This window comes from Malus domestica, chromosome 10, assembly GCF_042453785.1.
Source record: "Malus domestica chromosome 10, GDT2T_hap1".
NCBI classification, from domain to species: Eukaryota; Viridiplantae; Streptophyta; class Magnoliopsida; order Rosales; family Rosaceae; genus Malus; species Malus domestica.
This window is the reverse complement of record NC_091670.1, coordinates 2,849,422-2,864,986: the sequence shown is the minus strand read 5'-3', so window position 1 is coordinate 2,864,986 and position 15,565 is coordinate 2,849,422. Positions and strand designations below refer to the sequence as shown.

Below are 15,565 nucleotides of genomic sequence, written 5' to 3'. Positions count from 1 at the left end.
AGACAAACTTCTTAAACCGTGTAGATATTAAGTGGCCACACTTTCCCACAACATGGACACAGAGAATGTGACAATGGGGATGAAATAGATGATGAAAATGCAGAGGAACAATCAGAGAACTTCGAAGAGGAGAGAGAAGATGATAGAAGTCAAAGGTTACAGAGAATGTGTCTTTGCAAGCGAATTCATTCCTTCACAAACATGCTGAGGTTATGAGCTCAGTACACAACAAAATTGTAACCGTTAGAGAGGAGAGACTCGAGAGTACCTGATCAACCCGTAGAACGGTGCAGGCAGCATCTGCAGCATAATTGAGAGCAAAGAACCTGTAACAAACCACCCAACATAGAAGATTAATACCTATATCACATATGACAGAATCAGTATGACAAGCTAGGGTCATAGCGTTTCTTAAACCAGAATCTAAGCAACATATAAACCTAGAATCTACAGAACCTACATGATTCCTTACACACAAATCCAAAGTACTAATGCAAGTAGAGGTTTGCCACAATATGCTGAAGGAAATAATTTCAAAAGTCAATTGCAAACTTACCTTTGTTCACATGTGAATAGGCATGTCATCACAACCTAGCAAAAAGGGAAAGCTGCTTAAACTGATTATGAATTCAGAAACTAGAAAAGGAGCATTCCCAGTATTAGACCAAACGGCCTTCACTGAAACCAACCCAAAGTTCAATAACCCCACATATGCAAACTCTAACATTTAAAAAGATTATATTACATTTAGCACAAACCAGAACACAAACTACAACATACTTTAAATAAGAATCCACCATCACAAGGCACTTGTAAGCATAAGAAGTTACATGGAGCAACTTCTGTTATCAAGCACATAGTTGCAATTAAGCACACCATCTTTGAGGGCATCAAACCTTAAAGCCCATTTCATTGCTCTAAACCATTTTGAGACCATTTTTCATGCTACTTCAGTTTCAATGTCAAGTACCATAAGCCTAATTTCAATTGATTACGAGGGATTGATTTTTGTGGTGCCAAGACTCACAATCAATTTTAACTATAAAACCATTACTGCAGCTTGATTGAAGTCTCGCAGAAATTGAAGTTAAAAGCAATTAAAATCCAGAACATGGATTACACATCCTCAAACCCTAACTAAGGATCCTCCATCAAATCATTACCTAAAATCCCCTCAGAATTACATTGGAAAAACAAATCTAAGAAAGGAACATAAAATTGAGACTAACAGAGAGCTGAGGGGAAGGATTAGAGTAGATAGGGTTTGAGAACATACCCAAAACGTTTTAGAGAAACGAATTGCAACGAAGCACCCAGTATTAGCGATTACGAAGCTAGAGTAGCAGGGGCAATTCAACGGCAACGGCAACAGAGAGTAGATAATTGACTAAATAAACATTCTCCAAAATTTCAATAAAAATTTCCAAGTTTTTCTTACAATTTCCGTGGTTTTTTTTCAATTTTTATCGATATCGATAATATCCCGATATTTCCATCGAAATTTCCATATTTTTGGACTACCTCATCGATATTTTATACCATGGTACATACATATTTAGTTCCTTGTACGTACAATAGTAATACTATCTGTACGTTTCACATGTAATGACAATTTGGCACCTGTTTAATAGAAGCTCATATATATTGTTCGTGTTAATCATGTACGTAGTCTCATTAATATTAATAAATAAATAAATTTTTGCATTTGGGGTGTAATGGCAGTGTTTGTGCACGGGAAATTCTGCAAGGACCCAAAGCTTGCATCAGCAAATGAATTTCTTTTTTTCTGGGATTCAAATTCCAAGAAGCACACAAAATCCGTTGGGTTCAACGGTAACACCTGCTAATGTGGATCAAATAACAGGACTAAACATTCTCGGCATATCCCTAGCTCGCATAGACTTTGCACCAAATGGCCTAAACCCTCCCTACACTCACCCTCGCGGCACGGAAATCCTTTTTCTCCAGGAAGGTACACTCTACGTTGGGTTCGTAACGTCCAACCTAGATAATCGTCTATTCACCAAGGTGTTGAACAAGGGAGATGTGTTTGTGTTCCCAGTTGGTCTTATTCACTTCCAACTGAATTGGGACATACCAGTGCTGTCGCCATTGCTGGTCTTAGCAGCCAGAACCCAGGAGTCATCACCATAGCAAATGCAGTGTTTGGCGCCAACCCTCCCATCAATCCTGATGTTCTAGCCAAGGCCTTCCAAGTCGATGACAAACTGGTTTCATATCTTCAAAACAGTTCTGGTACGACAACAACTGATAACAAAAAGGGCCAAGGAACGGTCCACGTGCCTGAGCGGATGTGTTAAGCTTTTCACTACCTACAAAGTATGATCTAGTATTAATTGAATAGGATGGTTGCATATGTATACCTCATCGTCCCTACGTGAATTTTGATATCAATTAATATAATGTTATTGTGTTCATTAATGTGTGCGTTATCTTTGGGATCTCTTACTTGGAGTTTGGAGAGTTAAAAGATGACAAATATATCACATATATAACATTTAGGGTTTAGGGCTAGGATACATATTAATTCAAAACTAACTAGATATGTCAGATTTAGGGTTATAATGTGTAAATGTCATACACCACATTGGCATACTGCGTAGTGTAGCGGATGTACACATAAGAACCTTTCCAACATTATTGGAAGTAGGGTTCAATGTTGGAGGAATAATGCAAGTAGGGTTCGTAGGGTTCAATGTTGGAAGAATAATGCAACCATTTGTTTAAGTTTTTTGATGGATAACAGCTCAACTTAGTGCTAGTGTTTAGCTGGTTGTTATTCCATCAGCTTTGTAAAGCTAATTAGTAGTTTAAGTTAGAGAGAGTGGAGGACACAATGATGCTTGCTTAGCTGCCAGGAGGTCACAATGATGCTGCCATTGCTGCCATTATTCTCCACCTTTCCAGCTTCACTCTCCTTCCCGTTTTCTTATCATATATATGTTGGACCTTGTAGCTGATTCATTTTATGAAATATACATTAAAATCAATATGGTATCAGAGCAGGAAAAATAACCTGCTGCTGCATTCCTACCATCTCCGATATGGCGGAAGAAAATTCTTCTTCTTTTGAAGCTGAAAATTCCCAGATATTTTCCTCATCAACCTTGTCTGAGGTGGATGTCAATCCAAATCAAAGATTAAGCTCGGTATTGTTAAATGAGTTTAATTACTTGCCTTGGTCGAGAGCAGTGAGTCTTGCCCTAGGTGGAAGGTCCAAGCTAGGGTTCATAAATGGAAGCATCGAAGCTCCTGATGCGTCCTCACCAACATACGAATCCTGGCTTTGCAAAGATCAGCTAGTTATGTCATGACTCCTAAATTCCATGGAACGTAAAATAGCTGAAATATTCAGTTATTCTGAATCATCATTCAAGCTATGGGAAACAGTCAAGGAGATGTATGGCAGTCAGAACAATGTTGCACGTGTGTTTCAATTGAAGAAGGACATTTCCAACCTACAACAAGAAGGAAAGCCCTTTGTTCAACTTCTAGGCAGCATGAAAAACATGTGGAATGAGTTGGAAATGTATCGGTCTCATACAACTGAAGCGTCCGTACTTCTGAAAAGCGCAGAAGAAGACAAGATATTCCAACTTTTGTCAAGTCTCGATTCTGGATACGAAGACCTGCGAAGCCACATACTCATGAACCCCGAACTACCTTCCTTCACCAGTGTATGTGCAACAATCCAACGTGAAGAAGTAAGAAGGAAAGTCATGAACATTGGCACAAAGACCAGTGTAACTGAAGCAAGGGCTTACCTAACCAACGAAAGAAAATACAAAGTGAAGAATCCACACTTGAAGTGCCAACACTGCAACTATACTGGTCACGTTAAGGAGACATGCTGGATCTTACATCCAGAATTAAAGTCGGATTTCATGAAGGATAACAAGGGCTCACAAAGAAAAAATCGTGCACCACACAAAGCCTACAAAGCATCTGCATCAACCTCACATGGGTCTGATGCACTCAAGAGCTTCACAGCAAATCCGGCTGCACTCATAAATGATTTTGCAGCATATCTTCAAAGCAAAAAAGAAGGGATTAAGAGTGATCACACGATTGGTTTTGAAGATGGAAACTCAACAGCTTTGCTAGGCAAGTTCAATGGTTTCTTAACAGACACACAACACATGCCCCGAGATGACATGCTAGGTATCATGACTGCTTTCAAAACTGCTCTTAATATAAATATGATGCATGATTTTTGGATTGTTGATTCGGGTGCCACAAATCATATAACCAATCATGTTTCTAAGTTTCACAAGTTTGAAAAAAATTCACAACCTTCTCAAGTCTCAACTGCAAATGGTGAGAGTTCTAAGGTTTTAGGCAAGGGAAATATCAACTTAATGTCGGACAAAATTGAGTCAGTAGCCTTATATGTTCCTTCTTTTCCATTTCAACTTCTATCTGTGGGAAAAATCACCAACACCTTAAATTGTTTTGCCATCTTCTCTTCTCACAATGTCATTTTTCAGGATTGTCTCACCAAGAAGACGATTGGTGAAGGGTTTTACCTAGATGGTCTCTATTACATATCAAAGAGCAGTCCCAGAGGATTTCAAGCCAAGTCCAATCCATCCCAGGATAGTCAATTGTGGCATCAACGTTTAGCTCATCATTCCCAACCTGTTTTGTCATCTTTGTTTCCAAACTTAGGAAATGATTTAATTCAATGTGAAACATGTCATTTGTCTAAAGCCACTAGATTGCCTTTTCACTCATCCTTATCTAGGACTAGTAAAGTTTTCGAACTAGTTCACTCAGATGTATGAGGACCAACGTTTGAATCTTTTGATGGTTATAAGTATTATGTAATCTTTGTTGATGATTTCTCTAGAGCCACATGGTTGTACCTTTTAAAGTCTAAGAGTGAAGTGATAGAAGTTTTTAAGGATTTTCACAACCTTGTTAAGAACCATTTTTCCTCTCAAATTCAAACCTTAAGATCTAACAATGGCACTGAATATATGTCCCATAGCATGTCACAATATTTGAGCAAGCATGGTATCATGCATCAAACAAGTTGTGTTGGCACACCTCAACAAAATGGTGTAGCCGAAAGAAAAAATCGTGATAGAGTGGAAAAAACGAGAGCATTAATGTTACAAATGAATGTACCAAAGAAATTTTGGTCCCAAGGAGTCATGGCGGCTGTGTACATCATCAATAGACTTCCTAGCCGAGTCTTGGAGTTTAAATCTCCCCTTGAAGTTATGAAAGGAAGAAAAATCGACCTTTCACATCTTATAGTCTTTGGTTGTGTCTGTTTTGTTCCTATTCAGTCACACCATCGAGCATCTAAATTGGATCCTAGAGCTCTCAAATGTGTTTTTCTTGGTTATTCATCAACACAAAAAGGATATAAGTGCTATGATCCTCAACTGAGAAAAATAATTGTATCCAAAGATGTTCGATTCCATGAAGCTAACCCTTTTTTCAGCAAATCACATGAAGCCACAAGTCAAGGGGAGTGTATCTTAGACCTGTTTCCTCTACCAAGAATCAGCATTCTAGATGTTTTAAATGACAGAGTGTATAACCATGACAGCACCGATGCATCTCCTACACCTCTCACTGAAGTCAACAATGAAGGCACTCATCCTAATGGTTCTGTGCATGATGATGACAACGGCAATCAAGGAAATCTTCAAAGTGTGGCTGATAACTTGAACGAGGATGAGACAACTCCTCCAGTACCTCGACGCAATCCTCGGCGTGATAGACAACCTCCCACAAGATTTCAAGATTTTGTCACATATAAACCGAGGCATCCAATCTCCAATTGCGTGTCGTATCAAAAGGTAACTCCATCTCATGTTGCCTTTCTTAACACCATTTCAAGTCACAGTGAGCCTCAAAACTTTCATGAGGCTAATAACCAAGATGTGTGGAAAGAAGCAATGCGAGATGAACTCAAAGCACTAGACCAACACAAAACCTGGAGCATCACCAAACTTCCAAAAGGAAAAAGGGCATTGGGCTGCAAATGGATCTATAAGATCAAGTTTAATTCTGATGGTTCAATTGAGAGGCATAAAGCCAGGCTGGTGGCTCGAGGATTCCCTCAAACATTTGAGGTGGATTACAAAGAAACATTTGCTCCTGTTGCAAAAATGAACTCAGTTAGGGTTCTATTGTCTGTTGCTGTCAATAAGGGTTGGTCCATGTACCAAATGGACGTGAAGAACGCCTTTCTACATGGTGATCTTGAAGAAGAGGTCTATATGAGATTGCCACCAGGACACCCTCAAAGCCAGGAACCTGATTTGGTGTGTAAATTGCATAAGTCGATTTATGGATTGAAGCAATCGCCTCGTGCTTGGTATGCAAAACTAAGTTCCGTTCTTCATAATGTTGGTTTCAAAAGGAGTAATGTAGATTCATCATTATTTGTTCGCACGGGAGCTGTGAGCAAATTAGTTGTGTTGATATACGTGGATGACTTAATAATCACAGGTGATAATGATGCAGAAATCTCCACACTCAAACAATCACTTCAACAAAGATTTGCAGTTAAAGATCTCGGGGTGTTGAAGTATTTTCTTGGAATCGAAATGGCATCTTCACACAAGGGACTATTTCTTAATCAACGGAAATACGTCATGGATCTACTCAAGGAAGCTAATATGAGTGAGGCTAAGCCTGCACTTACCCCTCTCGATAGCAAGCTCAAACTTGACTTGGGAGGCACGCCACTCTCGGACATCAACTTCTATCAGAAGCTTGTCGGCAAGCTGATCTACCTAACAATCACCAGACTGGACATCTCATATTCAGTAAGTATCGCCAGTCAGTTCATGCACTCCCCCACCATCGAGCATCTAAACCTTGTAAAAAGGATCGTACGTTACTTAAAAGGGTCTGTTGGTCGTGGCATCCTCATGGCAAAGAATGACAACACTCAAATAATGGGGTACTGCGATGTAGATTGGGTAGGAAACGCCATCGATCGCAAGTCCACCATTGGTTACTGTACCTTTGTTGGTGGAAATTTGGTCATGTGGAAGAGCAAAAAACAAACTGTCATCGCAAGATCAAGTGCCGAAGCTGAATATCGTGCAATGGCCTCAACCGCGTGTGAGCTGATATGGCTAAAAGAACTTTTATGTGACTTAGGTGTGTTCACGGCTCAACCAATGACCTTATTGTGTGACAACCAGGCTGCCATGCACATAGCATCAAACCCCGTCTTTCACGAAAGGATGAAACATATTGAAGTCGACTGTCACTATGTCCGTGAACAAGTACAGTCGCAGGTGATCCAGACGCATTATGTAAAAAGCTCCGATCAACTGGCTGATATATTCACCAAACCTATGGCTTCTCATCAGTTTCAATGGCTCCTCTCCAAGCTTGGATCCATCAATCTTCTGGATCCAGCTTGAGGGGGAGTATTGGAAGTAGGGTTCAATGTTGGAGGAATAATGCAAGTAGGGTTCGTAGGGTTCAATGTTGGAAGAATAATGCAACCATTTGTTTAAGTTTTTTTATGGATAACAGCTCAACTTAGTGCTAGTGTTAGCTGGTTGTTATTCCACCAGCTTTGTAAAGCTAATTAGTAGTTTAAGTTAGAGAGAGTGGAGGACACAATGATGCTTGCTTAGCTGCCAGGAGGTCACAATGATGCTGTCATTGCTGCCATTATTCTCCACCTTTCCAGCTCCACTCTCCTTCCCGTTTTCTTATCATATATATGTTGGACCTTGTAGCTGATTCATTTTATGAAATATACATTAAAATCAATAAACATATATGTACACACGCACACGCACCAGGATATTAACATAGAAAAACAAGAAACAGAGGATCAAATTTATATGAAGCTGAACCAGCAGCTTCTAAGCAGAAAGCTATATAAGAAAAAGTCCTTTACACAACTTTAATTCTACGGTGAAGCTCGAAATCACAGGAGGAGCATCTACCCTGTTATACCTCGGAATATTGAGACAAATTGTCAACATCAATAAAAGTTGCATACAATTTGGTAGAACGATGAACACTTTCACTCATTATAGCCAACCTAAAGTTATTAATAAGTTATCACATTAACCATTTTAAACAACTTATCACCTTTTAGTACAACTTCTCATTAGTTCCTTTTCATCCTCCTGATTGTACATCACCAAAAAGTTGTACTGCTTCTATTTTAAGCATTCCCAGCTGCCCCTTTGCAGAAGCTATCTTTAACTAAACACCAAAAAAGTGGGACTTGTTTGTGTGTGTGTGTGTGTGTATTATGAAATAACGATATTCTTTAAAACTAAAAAAAGTTCGACACAAATACATATACAACACGTAAATATGACTCTAAAAACAACAATTGAAAAGAGCTAAATTAAAGCCCATAAAATTCTCACAAACTAACAAACTGTACATAGCCCAAACAACTCAAACCCTCTGTTAGACCACAACCTTAAATCTTGGGTTGTTGGCTATTGTTACTTGATTGGATTCCATGTTCTCTTGAAACGTGTGAGATCCTTTTTATTTTAGTTTTTTGCTGAAGTTAGGGGTGTAAATGAGCGAAGTCAAAGTTAAATACCGAGCTACTCCAAGTTTGACTTCCATTTTAGTACTCAAGCACGATAAAACCGTATATAGCTCAAGCTCAGCTCAAATGATTTTTTTTCAAGCTTGAGTTCGACTTGTGTGTATAACAAACTTTAGCCTTGGGATGGCTTGGTTCAACTTGTTCCTTATAAGCTCGAGCTTATTATTGGATAAGTAAATAATAATATGCCAGGTCATCATTGTCATGGTCCGAAATGCCGATAATATCGGCGATATCGCCGATATTATCGGTTTTTAGGGGAACCGATTTTTTTTCAATATCCAAATGGTTTTCGGGATAATATCGCGATATTATCGTTAATATCAATAATATCGCGATATTTTGACGAAAATATCGATATTATCGGCAAATGAACTCGGCGGCCTCCTTGTGCTCGGCGCCGGTCTTGAACTCGGCAAGATAACGGTGGTAATCGCCCTTCATCTTGAGATAAAAGACCTTGGAATCGTCGCCAATGGCGGATGGGATGAGCCTGGAGTCAAGGAGCTTGAGAATGCTGTCGCAGATGTTGGAGATGTCGGTCTTGATCTTGGATCGGTAGTCAGATCGTGGCAACGTGGTTGTCGTTGCCGCGACTCTCTTCCTTCTGCTCAATGGAGGAGATGATGCGCCAGGAGGCACGGCAGGCACCGATGACATTCTTATAGGCAACGAAGAGGAGGTTGCGCTCCTCGACGGTGAGCTCCTCTTTATCGGTGGAGGCGGAGACCTTCTCGACGAACTCGACCATCTCCTCGTAGCGCTCGGCTTGCTCAGCCAGCTTGGCCATGTAGACGTTCTCTTCGCGGGGGCAGGGGGTGGTTGCCTCCATTGTTGTTAGGGTTTGAAGGTCGATGGAGGGGTTGGATCTGGAGATCTGAAAGGGATTGTGTGAAGGGGAAAGAGAGGAGAGAGGTTTGAGGTTCGAGGGGAAATGGGGGTGTTATTTTTGGGAGTAGTGGAGATTTAATTGTGTTGGGAGGAGGGGAGATGTGGGCCGTTGGATTTGTACCGGCCTTGTTCCCCAATTGGACGATGTGGAAGCAGCAGCTGGCAAATCACCTTTTTTTTGTTAAATTTTAATTTTTAATTTTATTTTATAAATCCTTGTCGAAATAATAAATATCGATATTATCGGCGATTCGTTTTTGTGAGAGGACGATATTTTCACACTTATCCACTTAATTATCGCGAGATGAAACACAAAAATACTTGAAAAATGCTGAAAAGTCTCAATCTTGCGCATAGAGGGATTCGAACCCCTCCCTTCGTATAAAGTGTAAAATATTGTACTATTTCATTATATATAAATGATTATGGTGTGTTTAAACTTCTTTCATTAATTACTACATATTTTCTACACTCACAATGTTTGCCAGCTCGCTATATAATCAACTTAAATCAGTTAAATCCATCATGCAATGCATTTCCTTCCAATTTTTTGTGATAAACTAATAGATAATTGACTAAATAAACATCGTGCAAAATTTCAATAAAAATTTCCAAGTTTTTCTTACAATTTCCATGGTTTCTATGTAATTTTTATCGATATCGATATTATCCCGATATTTCCATCGATATTTCCGTGTTTTCGGATTACCGATATTTCCGATATTACCGATATTTAATACCTTGATCATTACACATGTGCAGAACATGTGCACATATAGAGTATTTCATAGGCCTCAATAGAGTAGTATAAATAGTTCATTTGCTCTTGTACTTTGGTTAAGTCGGTTGTATAACAAAATAGTTAAAGAAATATATTGATGTTATAAATATATCAGAGTTAGAGGGATAACCTTTTTGATAGGTGCGAAGTAGATGTAAAATATCACACTAAAACTATAACTCAAGTGTATGACAAATAAAAGATGGAGAAGAGATTTCTTTCTTTCTATTCTTCCGTATGTCTTTCCGTATCTTTTGATTGCATTCGAGTGCTCTATTTATAGAGCAACTCGTATTATTACAATTTGACATTTACAACACCCAATGTAGAAAAACGATCTCCTGCATCCAAAGTCAATTTCCATTTTCATGGGTATTGAAAACTTATGCCAAAGTTGAAACCCCATTCTGTGTGAGAATTGGAAAGTCTTCCAAGGTACTGTGGGCATTCACTACCCAGCAGTAATTTCAACACTCCCCCTTGGATGCCCACATGTCAACATCAGTTGCCTCATTAAAACCTTGCTTGGAAAAACCTAGTGGGAAAAAACCATAGCGAAGGAAAAAGAGTACAACTTTACCTGGATTGTTGATATAGTGTTAAGTATGCTTATGTTGCCTCGTTAAAACCTTGATAAGAAAAACCCAGTGGGAAAAATCCTAATCGAAGGAAAAAGAGTACAACAAGCATGTATCATGGATGCTCCCCCTGAGATGTATCTCCCCCTGATTCCGCATTCTCCAAATTTAGCTGTTTGGTAAGTCGACGTAATCCGATACTTTGCACTAACTTCTAAAACGTGCATTTTGGTAGAGACTTGGTGAACAAGTCTGCCAGATTTTCATTAGAACGGATTTATCTGACTTCAATAACTTTAGTCTTTTAAAGCTCATGTGTGCTGAAAAACTTTGGAGATATGTGTTTAGTTTTATCGCCCTAAATGAATCCTTCCTTCATTTGGGCAACACAGGCTGCATTATCTTCATGAATGACAGTTGGATTATCTGTCTTCGAAGTTAGACCACATGAATTCCGAATATGATGGATCATTGATCTTAACCAAGAACATTCACGACTTGCTTCATGTAAAGCAAGTATTTCTGAATGATTTGAAGATGTAGCAACTAAGGTTTGCTTTGTTGAGCGTCATGAGATTGTTATATCTCCATTCTTGAACACATATCCAGTTTGTGAACGGCTTTATGCGGACCAGAGAGGAAACCAGCATCTGCATATCCAACAAGGACCTGGTCATTTGTGGAGTTCTTTGAGTAGAAGAGATCCATATCTGTTGTCCCACAAAGGTATTGCAATACATCTTTGACACCTTTCCAGTGACGGATTGTTGGAACAGAGTTATACTTGGCTAACAAATTGACTGAAAAAGCTATATCTGGTCTAGTACATTGTGCTAAATACAACAAAGCACCTACTGCACTCAGATATGGTACTTCTGGACCAAGGACCATTTCATCCTCTTCTTTTGGACAAAATGGATATTTCTTAATGTCCAGAGAACGAACGACCATTGGCATGCTGAGTGGATAAGCCTTGTCCATACCAAATCGCTTCAGGATTTTTTCAATGTAAGCATATTGGTGGACCAAAATTCCACTAGCACAATGCTCGATCTGCAGGCCGAGACAATATTTTGTTTTTCCAAGGTCTTTCATTTCAAATTTGCTTTTCAGATATTCAGCAGTTTTATGTAACTCTTCAGAAGTTCCAACTAGTGCCACTATAGCAAATCCATAGTTGGATTTCTTAATGAAAACATAAGGGCAAATGACATTGTTGATATACCCTTCTTTGATCAAATACTCACTGAGACGATTATACCACATTCGTCCAGATTGTTTCAGCCCATACAAAGATCGCCTTAATTTGATCGAGAGCATACCTCGTGGTTTGTTAGCTGTTTCAGGCGACTTGAGTCCTTCTGGAACTTTCATATATATATATATATATATATATATATATCAGTATCTAATTCTCCATATAGATACGCAGTGATGACATCCATAAGTCGCATGTTAAGCTTTTCTAAAACCACTAAACTTATTAAGTAACGGAACGTAATTGCGTCCATTACAGGAGAGTATGTCTCCTCATAATCAATTCCAGGTCTTTGTGAAAAACCTTGTGCAACGAGTCGTCCTTTATATCTTGCAATCTCGTTTTTCTCATTGCATTTCCTTGTGAATACCCATTTGTAACCTACGGGGTTTACATCAGGCGGGCTTTGGCTTTCCAAGGAATTTAATTCTACCTGGATTGCATCTTTCCACTTAGGCCAATCTTGTCTCTCTTTGCATTCATCAACAGAGCGGGGCTCAAGATCATCACTTAATATGATTTTAGTGGCTACTGCGAATGCAAACATATCGTCAATGATTATTTCATTCTGATCCCACAATTCATTAGTACATGTATAATTTATGGAGATTTCTTTGCTTTCATGTACTTCTGTTTCTTCAGGGACATATGTCTCATCAAGGACATTCTTTTCTTCTGGAAGTCCAGAATCATGAATTGTGGATTTGTCATTCATTCTCTCTCCTGAATGATTTCATTTGGATTCAATTGTGCCCTTGTCTTTCTCTTTCGAGGGGCTGAATATTTTGAACCTGGTGGTTTACCACACTTCAGGCGTGCACCAGATGAATCATTCGCTGCCACTTTATTTTGTCCAACAGGGACATCAATTCTTGCAGGTGCATTTGCAGCTGGTATATGTGATTTTGTCACTTTCATAGCATCATTAAATGCATGGGCATTTGATTGGCAATGCTTTGAAGATGAACGATCCTTTTTACTTCATTTTCACATTGAATGCTTCGAGGATCAAAATGAGACAAGGTGGGAACAACCCATGTCAGCTCTTTTCGTTCTTCTGGAACGGTCTTTTCTCCTCCTAACGACGGGAAGACTGTCTCATCAAAATGACAATCAGCAAAACGAGCTGTAAACATATCACATGTCAAGGGTTCCAAATATCTAATGATAGATGGTGAATCAAACCCCACATAAATTCTCAGTCTACGCTGAGGTTCCATTTTAGTGCGTTGCGGGGGTGCAATAGGCACATAAACAGCACAACTAAAAACTTGTAAATGTGAAATGTTTGGCTAATGTCGAAACACAAGTTGTATTGAAGAGTATTGGTGGTTGGCTATAGGTCTCAATCGAACTAATGATGCAGCATGTAGGATGGCATGTCCCCATGCAGAACTGGCAATTTGGTTTTCATAAGCAGAGTGCGGGCTATTAACTGAAGCCGCTTGATCAATGCTTATGCTAAACCATTTTAAGTATGGATATGAGGAACATGATGTTCAACATCAAAGCCCAATGTCATGCAGTAATCATCAAAAGTTTAAGACGTAAATTCACCAGCGTTATCAAGTCAGATTGACTTAATGGGATAATCTGGGAACTGTGCTCGTAACTTAGTTATCTGAGCAAGAAGTCTCGCAAAAGCTACATTCCGAGTAGATAAGAGACAAACATGTGACCATTTGGTGGATGCATCAACAAAAACCATAAAATATCGAAATGGTCCACAAGATGGTTTAATAGGTCCACAAATATCCCCTTGAATTCTTTGCAGAAATGATGGGGATTCAGCATCAACCTTTAGTTGTGATGGTCTAATTACCAACTTCCTTTGAGAACAAGCCTTGCAAGGGTTATCATTTGAGATAGCAATGTCTCTGCTCAATAATGGATGTCCATTAGAGTTGGTAATGATCCTACGCATCATGGTGGATCCTGGATGACCCAGACGGTCATGCCAAAGCATGTAAACCTTTGAATGAATTAACTTCTGGTTCATGACAGTATGTGATTCAATTGTCCTTATGTATGTATAATATAATCCACTCGAAAAACCACGCAACTTCTCCAATATACGCTTCTGGGTATCATTAGAGATAATGCATAGATACTCCACATTTTCTGCACTTTTCGTTTCAATGTGGTATCCATTTAGACGTATGTCTTTGAAACTCAACAAATTTCGAGTAGATCGAGTAGCATACAATGCATTTTGTATGGACAATATTGTTCCATTTGGTAACATAATCTGGGCTTTCCCTGAGCCTTCAATTACATCTGAAGGTCTTGATATTGTTGTTACCCATACTCTTGTACTCTTGTAAGCATTAAGCTTGAGAAATACTTTTGATCACGAAGTATTGTATGTGTGGTTGCACTGTCTGCAAGCCAAATATCTCCGCCATTTCTTATGTTCTGAGAATAACCACAATTTTTATCCATGCTTTCTAAGTAAATGGAATCCCAGTTAACAAACAATTTATAACAGGAAATTTACATGCCACTTTTATTGAATCTGAAAAACTTGTTTTAGACAACAAGTTCAGCATAATAAAAATACATCAAACATAAACGATTTAGTCGGACCGGTATACTTCATTCCCCCTTTCCATAATGACGTCTGAAACATCTAGGTGAGTTGTGTCCAATTGCCCTAATAAATCAAACACTGGATCAGGTATATCCATTTGTTTAGCCTGGTCGAGAAAATTGGTCTCGACACTCTTCTCCTTGAGGAAGGCTTGATACAACTCCACCAGATGTTTTGAGGTAGGACAAGTTCGCGCCCAATGCCCATTGCCACCACATCTATGGCAGGCTCCTTCAGAGTTCCTGGGAGCATTGCTCATATGAGCTTTGCCTTTATGGCGATTCACATTTTTGAGGCTCGGGCCAGAATTATGCCTCGGAACCTAGTTGTGAAACTAAACACCATGGTTCTTGCCTTTCCTATTCCATTAACCTCGCTTGTGGCCACGTCCTCGTTTATGATTATCGCCACCAGAGGATGTGGCGTTCACTTCGAAGGAAGCAGCATTCACTTCTGGGAATGGTGCAGATCCAGTAAGTCGGGAATTATGGTTTTTCATCAGGAGCTCATGGTTCTGTTCAGCTACCAGGAGCATAGATATCAGCTGGTTGTATTCAGTGTAGCCTCGCGCTCTATACTGCTGCTGCATGAGCACGTTATTGGCATGAAATGTGTTGTAAGTATTTTCCAGCAACATTTCCTCAGTATTGGTATCCCCACATAACTTCATCTGAGAGGTAATCCTGAATAACGCAGAATTGTACTCTGCCACTGATTTGAAATCCTGGATTCTCACGTGAGACCACTCATAGCGAGCTCTTGGAAGAATCACTGTTGTCTGGTGATTGTATCTGCTTCTCAAGGCCTCCCAGAGAGCTAACGGATCTTCAACCGTTAGGTACTCACTCTTTAGTGCCTCATCAAGATGGAGGCGAAGATCATG

The 15,565-nt window shown here is 39.4% G+C and overlaps 2 pseudogenes; one reads left to right on the top strand and one right to left on the bottom strand.

The window, feature by feature from the left end:
• Positions 1 to 1,706: 1,706 nt before the first annotated feature.
• On the top strand, positions 1,707 to 2,438 carry LOC103422040 (germin-like protein subfamily 1 member 11; annotated as a pseudogene).
• A 6,500-nt stretch (positions 2,439 to 8,938) lies between these two features.
• LOC108173341 (14-3-3-like protein) lies at positions 8,939 to 9,463 on the bottom strand (annotated as a pseudogene).
• Positions 9,464 to 15,565: the final 6,102 nt, after the last annotated feature.